General features: G+C 49.2%; 2 long non-coding RNA genes across 3 annotated transcripts; both read right to left on the bottom strand.

Annotated features, from left to right (window-relative positions):
- Positions 1 to 5,343: 5,343 nt before the first annotated feature.
- Positions 5,344 to 8,724, bottom strand: LOC140607834 (uncharacterized). Its single transcript, XR_012009738.1, has 4 exons — positions 8,525 to 8,724; positions 7,898 to 7,931; positions 5,878 to 6,043; positions 5,344 to 5,509 (listed from the first exon to the last, which is right to left on the bottom strand). It is a non-coding gene; the product is annotated as an uncharacterized lncRNA (long non-coding RNA).
- Positions 8,725 to 12,245: 3,521 nt separating this feature from the next.
- On the bottom strand, positions 12,246 to 19,021 carry LOC140608273 (uncharacterized). Of its 2 annotated transcripts, none has more exons than XR_012010295.1 (3): positions 18,832 to 19,021; positions 16,625 to 16,725; positions 12,246 to 12,712 (listed from the first exon to the last, which is right to left on the bottom strand). It is a non-coding gene; the product is annotated as an uncharacterized lncRNA (long non-coding RNA). The 2 variants fall into 2 exon arrangements; XR_012010296.1 differs by lacking the exon at positions 18,832 to 19,021 and adding an exon at positions 17,440 to 17,713.
- Positions 19,022 to 20,983: the final 1,962 nt, after the last annotated feature.

Below are 20,983 nucleotides of genomic sequence, written 5' to 3' on the forward strand. Positions count from 1 at the left end.
GCCTCAAGGATATCTTTTTCTGCGTGGATGATTCTGAGTTCAACATAAAACCACTCTACTCCAGGTGTTTGAGAGCAAAAAAGTAAATAGGAAGCTCTTAAAATACTTTGATGCCTCTTAATTTAAATGTTTTAATCCTGGAAACCCAATAATATTCCCCAAATGACAGAATTTATGAAAAGTAAGTGTATTAAGAAAACAAAGATGTTACTTATTTCACAAAACACAGATTGTGTAACTGTGCTGGCTGGACACAGTTCTAAGTGCTGTACGAACATTCACTCCTTTGTAGTTCATAACAACCTCAGGTGGTAAGACACACCATCCCCATTTTACAGATGACCAGCTGGAGCACCAGAGGGCAATGTCCTACCTGGGGGTATGTAGCTCTGAGCAGCGGGAGCCGGAGTCGAAGCCCATCTGCAGGCTTGTGCTGTCCGGCCCCGCCTTCTCCCAGGGATGCGGTTGTGGGAGGGCTGAACCAATGCATTCAAGAGAGTCATCAGGGCCAGGAGGTACAATTTAGGAGGCAAAAAACATAAAAATGATGACTATTGATTTTTATCAAGAACAACTTTACCTCCTTGTTGGAAATAATTTTTCTGCACCTCCATTCACCCTGAAATTATAGGAGTGCAATAACATGGGTATCCCCTCTTTTGAGCAAATAGAACCAGAGCAGTTTGGCAGACAATTTTAAAGGTTGGCTTTTAAGTCACAAGACTGGTGGACACTGTGTGTGGCGCTCAGGGACTTGGTGCAGCCCGTTCGTGTCTGGCTGGATTACGCGGGGTCTCATTAGACACACAGGAGGAGGAGGCCTGCCCAGGTTTGATGCCCTGAAATCTATTTTAACGAGCAGGTCATAGCTGCCATTCTAGGAGAGTCGTATAGGAATCGGCAAATATATTTACCCAAAAGAGCTGATTATAAATGAAGTGGGGAGTAAGTTGCAAAGATGCACAAACACCGGAGGAGTTTACCTGAAACCGATTTAGAAACCTCGAGGAGAAGGCTAAGTTTTGTAGGACAGAATAATGTGAAGGTTGGAGATCCCACTCTGGATTTAGGAAGAGTTGGATTCTGAGCCCTAGGTGGTCTCAGTAGTGAATTTGGAAGATGCACCTCTGTTCCCAGTCTTCTGACCTGTCTTTGCAAGAGTCCAGTATCTGAGCTGACCTGCAGGACTCCAGGTCCCAGGCCACACCTTACAGAACAAGTTTCCAGGCTGGCCTGGGCAGATTGTTCATTTGTTTGTGCACAGAGGTCTGAAGTGACCATGTGCTATCATTTCGGTGAAGCAAGCATGATTTAATGTATCAGAGCAACACTTTGATGCTCCTGGGTGAAGTATGATGGGGAGATAATCGCCCCTTTGAAAGGTGCAGTGTGTCTTTTCCATCACTGCCCTCCTGCGGCTAACCCATGTTTCTCTGATTCGTACAACTCGGGGCACTAGGAAGTTTGCAATTCTTGCTTTGGCAGGAATCCATGGGACAGGGCAGTGTGGCCTCGCAGTGCTTGACAGCTGGGCAACACTAAACATCCCTCCAGGATCTGGCCAGGTTTTCACTCTTGCAGCCCCGTCTGTCTCTGTTCTGTTCTTCAGCTTGTTTTCGCTTCTCCTAAGGACACTGTTTAGCAGTTGGGTGGTTTCGTGCCTGCTTGTCCTTAGCACCTCCTTGATTTCGTGCTAAAACAATTACTTGAATCCACCTCAGCCCTCCAGTGACTCATGGCCTTTGCCACTACATGTAGAGAAAGTTCTGGGCTCTTTTGGGCACTGGCTTTTCTGATCTGAAGCTGCACCTCCTGGGTTTTCTTTTCTTTTTTTTTCAGAGTCCACTCCTTTCACCCAGGATGGGAACTCTAAAAACTCTAAATTTTCTCAAAATTCCTTACACCTCGAGAAAATTGAGATGCCCCAGCCCCCTCCCTCCAGCTTTCCCATCTGAGACCTCACAAATTCCTGGGTGACCCCATGTAAAACAAAAACATCAAATGATTGCATTTCCCAGAAAAGATGTGTAAAATACCATACAAGTATTCATGAGGATAGAGTTCACCGCAGATAATAGAAAACCCAAGCAGTGGCTTACTCCAGTGGTTCTTCAGCACACAGGCTGATCAGGATCACTTGGAATGCTTGTTAGACCAGATCTTGGGATGATCAGTCCCCAGACTTTCTTTTTATTGATCTGGGTAGTAGGACTCAAGGATTTACATTTCTAGCAACATCCCAGGGGATGCTGAGGCTGCCAGTCGGAGACCACACTTTGAGAACCACTTAACGGTAAAGGGATTTATTATCTTCTGTAACAGGGGTTCAGGGCTGGGTTAATTAGGCAGCTCCATGGCATTATCATGGGGCCAGGACCTTCTCACCTTCTACTCAGCCACCCTATCTTTGTTTTTTATTCTGAGGCCTGTCCCCTCATGTTTATAAGATAGTTGTAGCGGCCCCATAAGGTATATCCTCCCATAATAATATCCCGTAAAGACAGTCTCTGTTCCATGGGTACTTTTCAAAGAGATGCAAATGGTCCCAGAGCCACCTACTCCCAGCCAGCCAGGCCTCACTCCCACAGACAGCCCGTTGTGGTCTTGGTTACTGGGGAGAGACACTGTGGTTGCTTTGCACTGAATGAGACTCACCCTCTGGGCCTGGGAGCAGTCAGCATCCCCAGAAGTGCCAGTCAACTGGGTAGTGAACAGTCGGCTGCTGGTGACAAACTCTTGAGAATGGGTGGTATCTCGCAGAGCCGGGCTGGCAGTGGCTGTGCCAGCAGCAGAAAATGAACCTGTGATTGGAACTCTTTCAAATGCAAGAGGCCATCTGTGTTCACGGTGCACACACTCCCAATCTCCGGGGACTTTGAGAAGGGGTTCCTAGTAATGTACAAGTGGACCGAAGTGAAAAGTCTAGCACGATCAAAAATCGTAATAGTGATACTGGCCTGTATTTACAGAATTGCTGTTTTCAAGACCCTGAACATAATTCCCACCACCGTGTTCTTTATGTATGTTTGCTCTTGTTATTCTGCACAACATTGGAAGCTATTTTGTGAAAGATCAAGATACAAAGGATGGAAAATTGGGCCTTTGCAGGAGTATTAAAAGCAAAGACTGTTTAGGTTGGAAGAGAGAAAGCCACAGTGATTTATCCCCCTTGCTGATGTTAGAAGCTAAGAAGAGAGGCTGGTTACCGACCTTCTTTTGAAAGATTTAACTAGCAAAAGGGATGAAAGGCAATGGGAAAAACATGTTCGTTTTCCACAAGGAATAACTTGATAATAATGAGGATTATTGAATGCCAATATTGACGTCGAAAGAACTTTATATTCTGTGCAAGTCTGAAAAAATAAGACTTTCTCTGAAAGGGAGATGGCAGGTGGTCCTTGCAAAGTCAACTGGCCCTTCTTGCCTCTCTCAGCCCCGGAATCAGGGCCAGCTTTCCTGCCCCTACCACCAGCTGCTTCCAGAGATGATAAAACTTGGTGCAACCAAAGTGACAGAATGATCCTTACAAAATCCACGAGTGATCGAATCTCCATCTCGGTTAAAGGTCCTCTGCCCCTCCGCCAGCCCGTTATCTTACAGGAAAAGTCAAACTTCCTCAACCTGGTAGACACAGTGCTTCATGGTGTGGCTTTCTCGGACTTTGGTGGGCCCTTCACGGCCACCCCTTCGGCTCATCGGCACCAGAGCCTTCCCCACTGCACCCAACCTAGCACACAGATGGAGACAGAATGACGCTGAGAAGAATCGCTGGACTTGAAACGTGTTGAAAACGTTCTTGTAGCATACCTTTGAAAAGTTCTTATTTTGAAATTTATTGAGTTTTCTACTTTAGGGACGATTGTTGGATGGGCTTTATCTCTGACACATCTTCATATCCTATCATTAGCTTCCCTATAAACGTCTGAATACCATTCTCCTGTTTTATCTGTCTGTATTCACTATGGTTTATTAGAGTTTTCTCCAAGTCTGTAATTCCAGTTTTCAGCCAAGTCTAACCTACTTTGTATATGTCGGATGCAATAATGCTGCATCAATGTTGCTTGGTCCTAATTCATGGCTTTACGACTTTATTCCCCTTTTGAGCTTATTCTGATTTTTGTTTACAGATTCACTTTTGAGGTCTTAATTTATTGACTCCAGAGATTCTGCCAAATGGTTTCTGCGTTCGAGTCACTATTGGGGAATTGGCCTTGTGAAAGGTGCCTTTTACACTCTGCCCCCTGTCCACCCAACCAGACTCAGCTTACACCCTCCCAGTGCTGGGAACAGTTACCTGAACTCATTACCAACATGAATCCTTTAAAGACTCTGTTCCCTTTGACCTAGAGTGTGGGAGGCTCCTTCTTTACCTGGAAACTTGTACTCAGGCTTCAAGACAGATACCATCACCTGGATCAGTCAGGATAAGCTAGGTGATGCTGCAGTGATAGGCAAGCCCCAAATCTCAGAGGCTTATTTCTCATAATAACACATCCAATGTGAGTGGGTAAAGGGAGGAGCTAGACCTAGCTTACTGTGGTCATCAGAGAGCAGAGCAGATGGAGGCACACTCCTTTCTCCCAGCATCACTGCACAGGAGGAAACTGTGAATTGTCCACTGCCTTCTTAAAATTTACAGTCAGAAATGAGACATGTCTTTCCTGCTCATTTTTCATTGACCAAAGCACATGCTGTGGCCACGTCTTCAAAGGGGATGGGAAATTGCACCACCATGGTTCAGAAGGAGTGAATCCAGAAATATCTGGTGAGCAGTCTTAATGACAACACAACCTATTTTCATTTCACCTAGGCAGAGCTGGTTACTCACTTCTCTGGATTCACAAATCCCTAAAGGCTAAGTATAATCCAGAGCACCAAAGCTCAGAGAGATTGCACAATTTGCTCAGGGTCACACAGCTAATATATAATGAGTCAGAACTCAAAACACTCAATCCAATTGGCAGGTCTTTCCCACTGTGCTTGGTAGAGTGAACACAGCATGTGGTGCATAGTAGGCTCAACAAATGTTTGCTGAATATTTTGAATGAATGCCTTTGTATTGTATACTACTTGAACAGCACCAGTCTAAGTGAGTTCATTGTTTTTGAATGATTATACTGTATTGTACACTTGCATTATTTCTCAATATTTACCTTGTTTATTGGCTTTATGAATGCATAACACTACTCAGGGAATTAAAATACATCTTCCGAATTATAATACGTGACTGATATTCAATCCCAGTGTTCGCTCAATACCTAGCATGTGCGGAATTACATGTAGCTCCCTAGGACAAAAAGGTCAAAACAACAATGGTTCAAACAAAGAACTGTTTATGTGGACATTTCAAATTGGTATGGGATTTTCACAAAGTTTCCCAGGACCATGGCTCCTTCTGTCATGAAGCTCTGCTGTCCCCTGTGAATGGCTTCTGTCTTCAGGTTTTCTTCGTGGTCCAATGTGGCTTCTGCAGCTCCAAGAATCACACAGGCTTTTGCACATGTAAAAGCTGCAGGAGAAGGTGGGAAACGGACTTTGAACTGGGAACATTACACCCTGAAATGTAACTGGGCTCTCGGTCTAAGGAAGAGGGGGAGACAAATCATGTGTATAGATCTGACTTCAGGGATGCCTGGGTGGCTCAGTGGTTGAGCATCCGCCTTCGGCTCAGGGCATGATCCTGGGATCTGGGATCGAGTCCCACATTGGGCACCCCACATGGAGCCTGCTTCTCCCTCTGCCTGTGTCTCTGCCTTTCTCTGTGTCTCTCACGAATAAATAAATAAACCTTAAAAAAAAAAAAAAGATCTGACTTCAAAAACACCTGCTTCTTTTGCATTAACTTGATTGCGTGGTTTGATTTTTTAAAATATATACCTTTTATTTGGCTTCTTTTTCTCTCAAGGAGTTTTAAAATCACATGACTCTGAACTGTATGAGGGACTTGGTCCAGAGGCTTGAGGTGCTCATGGACAAGAGCTGAAAGTGTCAGGCACCACAGTCATGGTTTACCTTGCACATGTTTACTGTGACATGTGCAGTGCTGAAAGAGAGATACATACAGAGGTACATCATTAGCAGTTACGTGATCCATGCGGTGAGAAAACCTCCACCTTCTCAGGAGAACATGTACCCATTTACAATGACTAAGATTATACATGAACCTCGACTCTGGCAGGACGTCCTTAGCTCTGGTTCCTCACTGAGCTTCGTGGAGGCAATGGGGAAATTTGTTCGACAGTAATTCACAATGAGAGTCACTAGACCAGAAAATTCACTCCGGTTTCCCCACTCAGAAGACATAGAAAAGCAGGATTGTCCACGTCCAGCTGTGAACATGTTCGCGTCCAGGTAATTGAGAAGCCAAGTCACTATCTGCACCTCCACATCTGAGACATGTCACAGAGAACCTTCCCTTTCAACACCACTAGTTTCTTCAACAATGTTTATTGTGTGTCTCTTCTACGCCAGGCACTCTTATAGGCACTGGAGCCAGTGTGGGGAGGAAACCTGCGTCCTCGCACTCACAAAACTTCGAGTGACAAACAAATCACTAAACATGAGATGAAGATAAGATAGGGAATAGTGTAGAGAAGGCTAGCTTGGGGGACAAGGGGAAGCAATGTCTTCTATGGTGGCTAGAAAGGGCCTCTCTTGGAAGGTGACCCTTGAGCAGAGCCCTGAGCTCTGCGCCCTGCCCCCCCACTGCTGTGTAGACATTCAGAGGAAGAGTATTGAAGGCTTAGGGGTTAGCATGTGCAAAGGCCCTGGGGCTGAAATGAGAAGGAGGCCAAATCTCAGTTCCTGCTCTACCATTTCACATTTTCAGCTAACTACTTAACTATCTTGTTTAAATGTGAATCAGTTATGCAGATAATCTATCAAAATGTATCATAGTTGTTAAGAGTTTTGCTTTACTGCCTAATCCAGAGAATGGGTGGAATTGGAGGCAGAAAGCATTAAGCAAACAACAGAAACTTCCCTTGAGGGATCCCTGGTGGCGCAGCGGTTTGGCGCCTGCCTTTGGCCCAGGGCGCGATCCTGGAGACCCGGGATCGAATCCCACATCGGGCTCCAGTGCATGGAGCCTGCTTCTCCCTCTGCCTGTGTCTCTGCCTCTCTCTCTTTCTCTCTCTGTGAATATCATAAATAAATAAAAATTAAAAAAATAAAAAAAAAGAAACTTCCCTTGAAATTGGAGGGATATTCATTTGGGGTGAGTATATATTCCGTGAAAAGGGAAGGACATGGCAGGCCAGACATTAGCAGAAAGAGTATGTCTCCTAGAGCCTGCGGTGGATGCACCAGAAGGCTGGGAGCAAGGCATCGGGCAGCAGACCCTGCTAGGGAGCCCTCTCCTCTCTGCTGTCTTGACAAGGCCGGCGGCTTCTGTGCACCCCAGAGCTGCCTTGGGAAGCACAGCTGATGGTGTGGTGACCCCCTCTTCATCACCGACATGACCACGAGCAGTGTGTGGGAGCCGAGGCCGTCGGGGCTGCTGAGCCTGCTCACGGCACCGGGCACGCGCTTATGAGCCGCCAGGCTGGTCTCCACGGCAGGACATCGCGTGTGCCGGGTCATCACCTGCCACTCACCTGGAGGGCTTCCTGCGAGGTTCACAGGTAAAGTGAGGCTGGCCCCCTGTCAGCAAGGGTCCTGATGGTGCTGAGCCAGTCACCCCACGTTTCAGAGGGTTATTGTCATGAGTCAGCATAACCACAGATCACCAGGCTCTATGGTTTCTATACCCACTAATGCAATTACTGTTATCACATTATTGGGATCTTGAGTATCATCATTATCAGGGACATCTGTGAAAAACTGCGCTGTCCAAAGAAAGCAAAGCATAAAACATCATCACGGTCTCACCCGTCCTCACAGGGCAAGGAATACTCACTGACATGCTGAGGAACGGAGATTGGCGTGTCCTGCTAAAATAAGCGAAGATAAGGTTTTAAGAAAGTGCCCTCTCTCTGGCTGTGTATTTTTCTTTACAAGGCATCTCTCTCCACCATCCAGCACTGCCAGAGGAAGCCCATAGTAACTTTGTAAGATTAGAGGTTTGGTTTTTAGCTGTGTCGTGCTGGGTGTGGGTGAGCAGGTCCCCCCTAAAAAACAACAGAGGCCGGTTCATGTGCAACGGCGTGAGAGGACACACACAGGCGTCCAGCTCTGCAGAGCTCTGCCGTCTGGCAGAGTGTTCACACACCTCTCAGACTCCTTGCAAAGGAGGAGGGAGGTGTGGGGCTGAGAGCAAGCCAGGCCGTCCCTAAAGAATGTGAGAGGTAAGGGAACCCAGGCAAGAGGGAGCTTCTGGGCGCCCGGGGCACCTGCTGGCAGGAGCCTGGCACGGTGCTGTCAGGCCGGGTTCTTCCAGGCCGTGGCTCTCCTGTGGGGTTTCCCAGCCACATCCAGTTTACCCCAGCCCCAAACGCACTCTGGATGCGTCCTCCCATGGAGCACGAGGAGGGAAGGGATGCTTGCTGCCTGCTCATGCCAGCCCCCTGAGCTTTCGAGGACCTACTGGAGATGTCAGGGCTCCTCCCCGGCAGGTGGCCCAGACTTGTTTACTGCTCCCAAAGCAACCTCGCACTCCTTCCTGCCGTCCGGTCCATTTTCTGAAAATATGAAGTTCTTGGTTCAAAGCCGCTGCTTCCTGCTTTCATCTGTTCAGCCTGTCCCAACGACGTCCAGCTGGCATCCAGAGCCAGCCCTCTGTGGGCAGCATTAGTGTCCCCAAGGGTGCACAGAGGGACCCGGGCTCCCTTTGTTCATCACAATACCCCAGGAGTTACTCAAAGTCAGCGCACTCATGAAGGCTCCCGTATAAAGGGCCACGTGTCTAACTCAGGTCTTGGTGACATAAAATTAAAATAACACCTCTGCATCAAGTTCAGCCATGTCATACCCTGTTTCGGGTTCCACCAGCTTTGCCAGGTGGCATTCCTTGGGGGCTTTTTCCTCCAGGATCTCCTAAACCCAGGCTCTGTCAATGAAGCCTCCTTTCCAGCATCCTCTAGAAAGCTGATTAAATAATAAAGCAGGAAGCCATCACGAGAGCCTCTTACCATGTCTGCCTCCTCTCCCCTCCACGCTCCTCCAATAGCAAGCAAAGCTGCTCCGTTCCAAAGAGTCATTATTTCCTTCTGCACACACATTCCGATTATTCAAAGGTATGTTATTTCCCTTCCACTGAAAGTTTTCTCCTGATTACCTGGAGGCATCCAGGTGTGGCTCTGCTCAACCCTGGAAAATCAGCTCAACCCCAGGAGTGAGTACCTACAGCAAAGAGCCGCGCAGGCCGAGCAAGGCAGCCTGTGCAGGGTGAGGATGCTCAGGGCAGCCCGCAGCTGCTTGTCTACCCGGTGACTCAGGCTGGTGCACAGGCCAGATGGACGGCATCTCGAACTTTCATCTGATTGCTTAAGAGCAGGTTCACCGGAAAGTGATCTCATGCCCTCACTCCGTCTGCAGTCCCTCGGTCCACTCCCCGGCTTTCTAAACTATCTCGAGGAAGAAAATAAAACTTTTCATTATGTCTCCTTTGCATTCAAGGTGTGGCTGGTGATTATTGATCGGCACCAAAGTGCACATGTAAGTAAATTTAAAACATCTATTGAAATCGTTTCTGTGTCGTTGTCTATAAAATAATTTCTAATCTTTGTTTGTTGCTCTAGACGGAACATGTGCATACCCCCAGACTAGGTTGTTGAAACCTCACCCCCAGGGTGACAGTATGAGAGGTGCCGAGGTCCTGAGGTCAGACAGGCTTAGAGGGCTCCCTTTGCATGAGGACATATGTGGTCTGAGACCCAGTAGAGGGTTGCCGGCCCCCCACTCTTGGCATGCCAGCCTCCAGATCTGTGGGCAGCAGATCTCTGCTGCTGTGAAGCCACTTTAGACATCCATCCTGAGCGGTAGGCAGAGGGGAAGAGCTCAGAGGGCCTCTGTGTGCCCACAGCCCCGTGAACAGGCCTGAAGGTACTCTTTGAAGCGTGAACGAAGCCACGTCAGCCACTAAGGGGATTATCTGCACAGTTTCTCTTTGGCGCTTCAGGGCACACCTGAAATAAGCCAGGTGAGCCTTCTCCTGAAAGATGAGGAGTCTGGTTAGTCCCTTTGAAAGCTTTTCTTTGGAAAAATTCAAGTGGATGTCATTTAATAATGTGTAATAATGTTTTTCAGCTGTTGATGTGCACACAGATTCCCCGGGGATTGTGTTAGCATGTAGAATCTGAGTGAGTGGGTGGGCCTGGGGTAGGCCTGAGGCTCCGGATGTCCAACAGCCCCCGGTGATGCTGCTGCTGTAGGGATGGTCCTTGGGGCAGCAAGGGGCATAGGATGCAAAACTCAGCTTATGTGGGAAATGTGTGTGGGAAGAGGACCTAACTCTTAAAGTCAGTATCTCATACCTTCTCCATTCTTCCTCAAATTCTCCTTCCCTAGTGACAAGACTAACAAACCCCAAGATCAACTCCTGACATGGTAGTAGGGTAACTGCAGCTGGTTAACAGGGCACTGAAGAGCTGAACCACTGGCCTCCTCCAAGGCAGGAGGCCTGGGTCCTTCTGTGTGACTCATTTGATTGTCCCACCAATGCCATCACGCCATGAAAGTAATCTCTGTTGAACCCTGAGACAGACAAGGAGACTTTCCATCTGTCACCCACTTATCACAGAGATACATGCAAAAGTTGGCTTCTGGAATTTCAAGGAGAAATGATGTGGAATCGTGCAAAGTTGCAGGAAAGCTTCTTCCCTCCCTGGGACCCTGGGGTCCTACCGCGTTGTGACCATAGCCAACTTTCCTTCTTCCTTTCTGCGAATTTACCCAGTGGTGCTGAGGAGTGATCAACCACATCAAACCTGCCTTTCTTAGTTTTGTATTGCATAAGGACCAGAAAGGACAGCGACACTAACCAGATGTGGGGAAACGTTTCCTGCACATTCGAGTATGTGTGACACGGCTCCTTCCATTGATGCATTTTCTCTCCCTGTCCTAGAAATCGGTGTTACTCTCTGTCCCATTGCTCGTCACCTCATACCCTTCCCTGGACACCATCACACATCCATGACTGTACCTGCAAATCTGTGTGCTGGACCCTGACTTCCACGTGTCTCCACTTCAAGGACACAACTTCTGACTGCACACCTCATCAGGACATAGCACAGCAAATCATATTCTTGCCTAGACCTGTCATCCCCCCTGAATCCCCCATTTGGCTGTTCTTGCCAAACATTCTCTCTCTCCGCCTCACTGCCACCTCTTTCCAAAACATGGAATCTGGGATGGCAATCTCATGAGATCACAGGGCCCCAAGTTCCATCTGTGTGCCGATGACACACCTCGATGTCCATGAAAGCAATGTAATAAAAAGGGACCCCCCTTTTTTAAAAAAGATTTTATTTATTTATGAGAGACACACAGAGAGAGAGAGAGAGAGAGAGAGAGAGAGAGGCAGAGACACAGGCAGAAGGAGAAGCAGGCTCCATGCAGGGAGCCTGATGTGGGACTTGATCCGGGGTCTCCAAGATCAGGCCCTGGGCTGAAGGTGGTGCTAAACCACTGAGCCACCCGGGCTGCCTCAAAAGAGACCCCTTTATTTATCAAAGCCTGTCCTGCCCACCAGTCTTCCCCACCCACCAAATACACAGGCCTAGAAGCTGGGGTTCTTCACCTTGGATTCTTCTCTCATCAGCACCCCACATGGCAAACCCTGGTGCTTTCACCTGCCCCTTCTCACCAGCTCCCCTTGTAGATACCAAGCATCTCCCCTTGAGCTCTTCCCCCATCCCATCCCCTTCTCTGGACACCTCAGTGAGATGCAGACAATGTAAACCAGACCAGATCCCTCCCCAGTGGCTTTCCAGCACCCCTGAAGCAGTGTCCATGCGCCTTTCTATGGGTGACAAGTCGTTGACCATCCGCCATGCCCACCCACACTACGACAGGTCAATATATCAATACAGTAATTTCCCTTTAAATGTTTTAGAGTCTCAGAAGTGATTGAGAATGGAAAAGGAAAAATAATTATCTAGTTAGTATTAGATAACGTTTACCCGTGTATTTGAATAAGAAATGCATACATACATACATATCTGAATGCTCATACAGACATGAAAGTTTTATTTATTTATTTATTTATTTATTTATTTATTTATTATGTATCTTTTGAAAAATATTTTATTTATTTACTTGGCAGAGAGAGAGAGAGAGAAAGCATGAACAGGGTGAGGGGGAGAGGGAGAAGCCAACTCTGCGCTGAGCTGGGAGCCCAATGTGGGGCTCGACCCCAGGACCCTGAGATCATGACCTGGTGCATCACCCACTGAGCCACCTGGGCACCCCCAGACATGAAAGATTAAATAGTATTACTATATAAATTTATATAACCAATGCATAAGAATGCGATCCTTTATAGGATGAACAGGATCCATGTTTTCCTTTATAATGAGATGTCTGTAAAACCGGCTCCAGCTGTCACCTGCTGATAACTCCTGCTTGTTCGCGGACAGATGTCCTCTCGTTGGATCACTTGTGTGCGGGTACGTCTTATGGCTCCTGCTTACTCGGGAGGCTCATCTGGGAGGCTCGTCTGGGAGGCTCGCCTGGAAGCCCCCGCCTGTGTCCTGGCTGCCTCTGTGGTCTGTCTGGGGTTCTTCTTAGCCAAGGGACCATCGTGCAGTTTGGGGAAAGCATCCCCACTTGTTTCCTGACAAAAGAAAATGCTGGGAAGCAGATTAAGGATAAAACCACAAGGATCCTCTCTTACTGAAGTCTTCCTTGAACGCTGGAACCCAAGAGAGGCTCTGAAGTAAATCTGGAACTGGCTGTCGAGGGACATTCTGAGGCTGAAATAAATCATGCATGATTTGTTATAAAATAAAGGTACCACTTTCTTGGGTTTGATTTTCCAAACTGCTGTGTTAAGTGAGTGGCAGAGAATCTGGTTCCTGATATTATAGGCTAATCCATTTTGCCAATAGAGTGTGTCACGTAGCCACACACTTTGGGGGGAAGGTAACTTAAGGAAAAATTATGTGACTTAAAGTTACTGTCTCTTCCATCAGTCTCTTTTCTCTATCACTTACAAAACAGTAATTAATAAAGAATAAAAAGGAAAAAATAAAATAAATAAAATAAATAATGAGAAGGAGCGGGCAGCCCGGGTGGCTCAGTGGTTTAGTACCGCCTTCAGCCCACGGCGTGATCCTGGAGACCTGGGATCGAGTCCCACATCGGGCTCCCTGCATGGAGCCTGCTTCTCCTTCTGCCTGTGTCTCTGCCTCTCTCTCTCCTCTCTGTGTATTGTCATGAATAAATAAATAAAATCTTAAAAAAAAAAAAAAAGAATGAAAAGGAGAAAGAACAGACTAGGATTCAAGAAGATTCTTCTCCTGTGTGATGTTGAGCAAATTACTTTACCTCTCTGGGCCTCGTGTTGCTGACATGTGAATTATCTCATAAATGATTGAATTAGATTCACTCAGCAAATATCTATACTAATCACTTGTATCAGGCCACAGGCCCTTCAACACATGCATCCATTTGATCAGAAGTGACAAGCATTAAATCATTTAAGATCCTGTACTCAGTTCACTACGCGACAATCTGTGGGGCTGATGACAATAGTCACTAGAACTCCAAGATCCCCTCATTAGGCCTTGTCAGGAGATAGAAGGGATCCGTTGCCAAGGTTTCAAACTCAGAAGCCCCCTGGCTGGCCACTTCATCGTCCCCTTCTTGTCCCCTTCCTGTCCCAGCTTCTGGCCCCACCGGGCATCCCATCCTCCGTCTGAGCCTTTAGGCTCCTGTTGCCACAGCCTCCCTCCTCTCCTGAGTGTGGCCAAGCTGTGACTTGCTGTGGCAACCAGAATGTGGATGAAGAGACAAGGAAGTCCCAAACCTGTCCTCAAGAAGCCCTGCAGCTTAGGCTTGCGCTCCTAGAATCCCCCCTTGTGTGGAACAAGCCCGGGCGCACATGCTGGCTAGGGGGGACCACAGGGCAGGGACCAGGCAGTCTGCTTGTCACAAAATCTAAGGGAGCCCCGTCCAGATTAGCAGTCACCCAACCACTTTGCAAACTCAAAGCAAAGGCTTCAGAGCAAAGGGGAAGGCTGACAGGTGTCTGTGGTTGCAGTGCTGGAGCTGTCAGCCTGCAGCATCCTGTGGCCACGGGCGCGCCTTGAACTTGTCCCGAGCCAGCAGGACCTTCTCTCTAGTCTCTTGGTCCCTCCTGCCCCGCCTGGGTTCCACCTGCCATCTACCCCAGTCATCCTGAAGCTGAGAGGCCAGCCACGAAAGCCCCACCAGGGGTCTTCCTGACTGTCCCCCACCAAGATCACCCCCAAGTCAACCCCATAATTTCTACTCGCAGTTTAGATTTACTGATGCTCTCTGTTAGTCCTTTCTCCTGCACGATTGTGACGGGGGCCTCCTGTGATCCTAGCAGGGCCCTGGCTCTGTGCCGGGGGCCCCATGTCCACGTGCCCGGGCTCCCTCCCCGGTCCTCCTACCAGACCTGCCTCCCCTCCTTCTGCCTCCACAGCCATACTCTGCTCCTGGGCGCTGGGGGGCATCCTCCTGCCTGGGGCCCTCAGCCCAATCCTGTGGGCAGGGTCGTGGCACAGGGGCTGGTGAGCATATCAATGACTGGATTGTGTCACTGGGGCTTTGCATAAAGAACAAAGACCATGGAGACACCAGAGGCTGGAGCCACTAATTCCATTGTGAAGAATCAGGGACAGCGCTTGAGCTGCAGGAGGCCTCAGGAGGCCGTTTTCCCAGGCAGAGGAGGCCGATGGGCTCATCTGTGTTTCCTCCCAGTCACTGGTCACTCTCTGCCCCTCTGCACTCTGGCTTTGACTCTGACCGTGCTGTGGTGACAGCCTTCGAGGCACCCAGACAGTAGCTCACAGCCCCCTGAGCAGCTCCCTCACCAGGAGGGGACCTGTCCCTGCTCCCTGAAGTCACAGAAGCATTTCTGAGCACCAGCATGGGCCAGGCCTTGCACCCACTCCCTGGGGACGGCTTGCAGCTAAAGGCATGGGAGAGCAGGGGCAGGGGTGCAGGGGCACGGGGGGAGCAGGGACAGGGGTGCAGGGACAGGGCTTACAGCTGAGCTGTAAGCTCAAATCCCAGAAGCCCTGATCCTCTCTTGCAGTTGCCAGCAGCCTGCGTACATTTGGTTTTCCTAATGGCCTCTTAGGTTGGACAAGTCCAAAAATGGATTGTCATCTTCCCTGAAAACCAATTCCACCTCCTGACCTTTTTCTCTGAGTGGTGAGGCTAAAACTTAGCATGCACGGCTTATTTCCGCACCCCCCGGGGCCTCCCCACATCCAATCAGATTTGGTCTTTGAGGTGTCCCTGGAACCTGAGCCTTCCTTGCCATTTCCACGGTAATACATGGTTTATTATGTTGGACTCCTGTCGTGTTTTTCTGGCCATCGGGCCACCTCTGCTGCATGGCCAAATGAATCCTGTGCCATTCAGCTTGGATTATGTCATTGCTCCATATACAAAACCTCAACAGATCCCTTAGTGACCGGATAAAGTCCCAGATCGAGTTTTTAGGGTTCCCAGCCCTGATGACTCTGTGGCAGCCTGATCTATGATGGCCTGAGCTCAAGCAGACGCACAACCCTGTGCCTGAGGGCCCTGTGCCCCAGTCCCCTAGCTCTGCCTGGCGAAAGCTAGTGCCCCAGCTTCCGAGGCCATTCTCCACTGTTACCTCCCCCATGAAGACTTCCCCGATGCCTTCAAACCCAGTACTGACACTTGGCACCCTTTTGGCCCATATTTGCCTCAACTCTGAGAGCAGGAACAAGTGACCATCTCATCGGCCATAAACCTTGACTCTCACAGATTGCAAATATTTAGAACGTTGACTCAAAATAATAAGTTATGATTATGAGCACGGTGGTAACTATGGTTTTATAAGTCAGGGATAATCCTTGTAGAAATGTGCAAATACTCCAAAAGAGTAGCCTGGAGAGGTATGCTGCGTGGTTGCTAAGGAGCAAACAGCTTTAGGGGAGCTTAAATCTGGTGGGGTGGTGGCCTCTCCCTGATTAAAGTGTTTGTAGCAATATTGCAAGATTTCTCAAAGAATGTGAATGTTTGGGTCTTCAAAATCATTTGTTTGTGGAATTGTGGGTTGGTCTGAAAACGCGGCACCATAGGGAACTAGTTTGGATTTTGATAAATTATTTTTGTGGCCAGTTTGGGGAACGTAGCTATACTCTGTACTGTATGTTTTGGCGGGTCTGTTCTTCTAAGATATGATGATGGGTAACACCTGCAAATGTACAAAAGTGTGGGTCATTGTTTTCTGGCCTCTTGTATTTAATGAACCTATTCATCAGGGGAGCCCCGGATGTGTCTTTAGAGGATCTAACCACCTGATGCTACTGGCGCTTGAGAAACCCTCTACCACCCTCCTTCATTCACTGAAAATTAGGTCAAACTCCATACTACGCACATGCAGTATTTTGAACATGTGAAGACTTTACAAGAAATAAAATAGCGGCTTAAGTTGGGGGATGAAGGCCTAGCTTTCCCTCCCCAAGGCCAAGATATCTTCAGGAAAAGGAAAACTAGCCCCCAAAGCCACACGTCTTACCCTATCAGCCGCAGATGCACAGACATCCTCACTATAGGAAGGAGATGTCTCATGTTCCCGCACTGCACCTGAGGTTCCTCTTGGTGCATGGTGTCTTGGTTCTGCGTGAGCAGGCAAACAAAGGAGATGTGTTCTTACTTCCTTTTCTCCTTTTGCCCCCCTCCCTGCCTCCCTCCTCCCAACTACCCCATCTCTCTTCCTCTCTGTCTCATGTCTCCCCATCTCTTTCCCGTTTCCCCTCATCTTCCCCCATCTCTCCCTACCTTTCCCCCATCTCTCTCCCCATCTCTCCCTACCTTTCCCCCATCTCTCTCCCCATCTCTCCCTCATCTCTCCATCTCTCCCCACCTCTCCCCCATCTCTCTTGTCATCTCTCTCCCATTCTCTCCCCCATCTCTCCCCCCATCTCTCCCCCATCTCTCCCCCATCTCTCTCCCATCTCTCTCCCATTTCTCTCCCCATCTTTCCCCCATCTCTCCCTCAACTCTCCCCCATCTATCTCCCCTCATCTCTCTCCCATCTCTGTCCCTATTTTTCCCCTATCTCTCCTCATCACTCCCCCTCCCATGCACTCCCCCACCCCCCCCCGGGCAATGTCCCAGTCAGGTAGATTTGACCGGGTGGCTACCTCTGACACCACCAATCTTTCCTCCTTACACAAATATGCACTGGGTTTTCAGAACACACTCTCTGCTTCTCCTGCCTCACCTCTGCCCGCTGCACTTAGTTTGGCTCATCCCCCCACTGACAATACCTCCCACGCTCACTCTGCAAGCCTTGGGCCTTGGCTCTACTTGCTACCTGTGCACACCCACCAGCAAGGCTACCGACCCTCCTGGACGGTGCGCTGGGGCGGCTGGTGGCATCAAGGGTTTGATGTGCTCCAGGCTGAGCACCCCCTCCTCCTTATTGTCCGGAGCAGCCCCCCAGCCCACGTCATGGCTCTCCATCCTTCCACGACGCTTATCCTTCCAGGGGCTCCATCCTTCCAGGGGCTCAGTAGAGGTGGCCTTCTTCCCTCCTGCCCACAGCAGTAAGACAAGACTGTCTCCCTGGGTGTCACCCCCGTGGGGATCTCCTTTCCCGCAGCCTCACTCCCTCCAGGATGGCTCGCTTCCTTCCTTACGGGGGTCTCTCCCTTTGCCTCAGCTCCTTTCACTTGATTCTCTATTCAGATGTGTCCCAACTTCACTCAGAGCAAAAGTCCAACAGTGTCCTGAGAACCTTCCAGAAGGATGGCTCCCCATGCAGTGCGGTCCCACGGGCTAAGCTCCCCAGTGCCACCCCCTCCCCAGGTCCTGGGGCAGGTAGAACCCTCACAGCCTTCCCTGCCATTCTCTTCATTCGTGTCTACGTCCCCTGGGCTTCCCCCCTGGGCTTCCAGCTGCCTCCCGAACCCCTGCAGCAGCCCCAGTGCAGTCCAGCTGTAGGTGATGCGGGAACAGAGGACTAGCTGAGGACAAGGCACAGGCTTGGGGCTGCACATTGACAAGCCCTTTGACACAGGCAGAGAGACCTTCCTCTACGGACGCAGCTGCCTCGATGTTCATGCTTTGCTCAGGGCAGAAGGCAATCTTAACCCGGCCCCAGGATCCTGTAAGCCTACTTTAACACGTAAAAATTCCTTTAGAAATTTTCTTTATCTCTAAACCCCCAAGATACGTGTTGGCAATCATCGCCCGAGCACGTGGCCCACGGATACACATCTGAAGGGTCTCATGACCAAGGTTTTATTAGACAGTAATCAGTGACCTTTTCCTAAAAGCAGCCAGCCCCCTCAAGGTCCTGGAAGCCTTGCTTCCAAAATTCCAGAGAGGACGCTATCCTCAAACCCCTCTCACTCCCAAGTATATACTCGCCACCCTCACAGGCCTGGGGCAGCTGCTCTTCCTGCCCACGGGTCCTGTCCCTGGGCTTTAATAAAAGCACCATTTTGCCCCAAAGATGTCTCAAGAATTCTTTCTTGGTCATCGGCGATGGCCCTCGCCTATATTCCAAAGCCTCATCACAGGGACTGTCCCCAGGATAGTCAGGCAGGGACTTCTGTCCTGGCTACTTGTTTACATAAAAACTCCAGCCATCGCCCCCATAGTTCATACACGCCCTTCCGATCTCCTTTCTCTGCAACACGCGTCCCTCTTTACAGCACTGCGCGTTGCACAAGATACGTATCTCGTGTGTTGTCCATCTTTCCGACCAGAACGCACCTGACATGGGCAGTGATGGTTGCTCTGCCCCTCCTCGAAGCGCTCCTGGTGTACCCCGGGCATGCTTCAGCACAGCCTTTGTGAATCCTTTGTTGTGACAACCTGGGACACGTTCCAGAATCTTGGAGCTGGAAGAGGCCCCAGAGGGGTTGACTCCCCTTTCCTTCTCCACGCAGAACCATCAGTGGACGTGGACCCTTCCAGTCCTGAAGCAGGCCCTGTCTGGTGGTGGGTGGGTGCTCACAGTCAGAGGAGACCCCGCCTTCCCTGCCACTGAAGGCCTTCACACCAGGATTCCTGTCATCCTCGTGACACACACACACCTGCCAGGACGGGCGGGCCGTAGACATATTTCCGTGGAGCAAGGGAGCAAGGATAGCATTTCTGATGATACAGCTGACGAATGGCGTGGAGGCCACCCTCCCTGGCACGCCAAACCCTTCTGCAGTGAATCCCAACCCATTGACCCCTTTAGGATTTTATGATAAATACTAAGTAGGGAAATAGAGTAGCTTGATCTTACTTCCAACAAATCAGCTGGGTTTACTGATTTATACCAGTATCTACCTCTACCTGTAAAAAAAAAAAAAGTCTGTTATATAAGTTTTGGAATCATCTGCCCTTTGGTAAATAAACTTAATTGCCTTCATTATAGATTACCAGTTGTCCCTACATTTTATATTTTACAGTTTAAATCACTATACACTTGAATTTATAGGAAACAAATGGGTTTCCTAAAATCCCGAAGAAATATATTTATTTAGTATAATCCAAGAATTTCATAATTCCAAACTGAAAAGCATGCGCTGAAATAAAATGTCCATAACCTACGGAAGTCACTATGACTTAATCTTATTATCTAGGGTCTCTGATATGTTCACCACATGTACTTAGCTAGAAAATTAATCTTGGCATTATCGAATATCTTAAGTACCACTAGGATTCTTCCGTTCTTAAAAATGATATTCAGAGTTGCAAATCAAGACACAGAGTCCCACGTGAAAACAGGTGCAGGAACCTGGGACTCTGCTGGTTCCTGTTGGAGGGACTCTGCTGAGCAACTCTACAGTTTGGTCTTCAACGTTAGGCCACCATGATTCTCCAAAAGCTCCATGACTTAAAACAACTTTTTCATGGCATCTGAGTTGTTTGCATGTTTTCCCAGCACTGGGGTGTGGGGAGAGGAAAAAGAGAGACAAACAGGCCCCTGAAGGAGGTAAGTAGAGTGGAGGAAACAGTAGACACCTTGTCAAAGATTTCTTTCACAAGGCAGCTTCCCTGCCTTAACTCTACACAGTCCTTGTGGGGGAAGAAGTGATGACTGTTTAAAGGACCTACCTACGAAAGCGCGTGTTCCCTAGAACAGAGCTGGGGGTGTGGGGGGTCGGGGGGGGGGGTGCTAGGTATGTGCTGCCGGCTTGGGAAGATGGTAATCCTTGAACTCTGCTCCACCGAGGCTGGGGCGGGAGGGGCGGGGAATGCGGGGCCTCTGCAGACCCAGCCAGCCTGCAGGCATTCCTGAATCTGAGGAAAACACTTTAATTAATATGTAAAACAGCAGTGGGAAGAAAAGCTAGGTTAATTTCCAAACCACATCACTACGGGCAGCATTCAGGTTATGAAACCCTGGGACACTTATAGGAGTTCTTGTTTAAAGGCACAGAGGTGCTTTTGTGTGTGAGCAGCTACTGAGGCGCTCAGAAGCCCTTTTATCTGCCCCCCACAGTGGTAGTCCTTTTTCTGTGCTTAAAAACATTGCCTTTGACTGGCAGGCTGCTGTTTTTAATTTGCAATGCACCCTCCGCTCAGTGAAACCACCCCGGGGCTCCTGGGGGGCTGGCAGGCCGTTGTTTGGGACCAGCTGAAAGCAGCTGAAAGCAGTGTGGACAGGGGAGCTGCTGGCTGGCTGGCTTTCTGGGGCTTCCTTTGTCTTGGTGCCGGCTACCTTTGGAATGTGGGGAGCAGGCCTCTTGCTGCTCAGGAAGCTGCTCTGCACTTGCCTGGGGTGAGGCTGTAGCTCATTTCCTGGGCTGAGTTCTCCGACCAGACCTGCACAGGCTGCATCCCCTTCTCCCTGCTCCAGGCCAGAACCGGCTCCGGCTGAGACACGGATCCTCCAAGGGGAGGGGTGTGAACGAACACGGCCGAGGAG

The sequence above is a fragment of the Canis lupus genome, chromosome 17, assembly GCF_048164855.1.
Source record: "Canis lupus baileyi chromosome 17, mCanLup2.hap1, whole genome shotgun sequence".
NCBI classification, from domain to species: domain Eukaryota; kingdom Metazoa; phylum Chordata; class Mammalia; order Carnivora; family Canidae; genus Canis; species Canis lupus.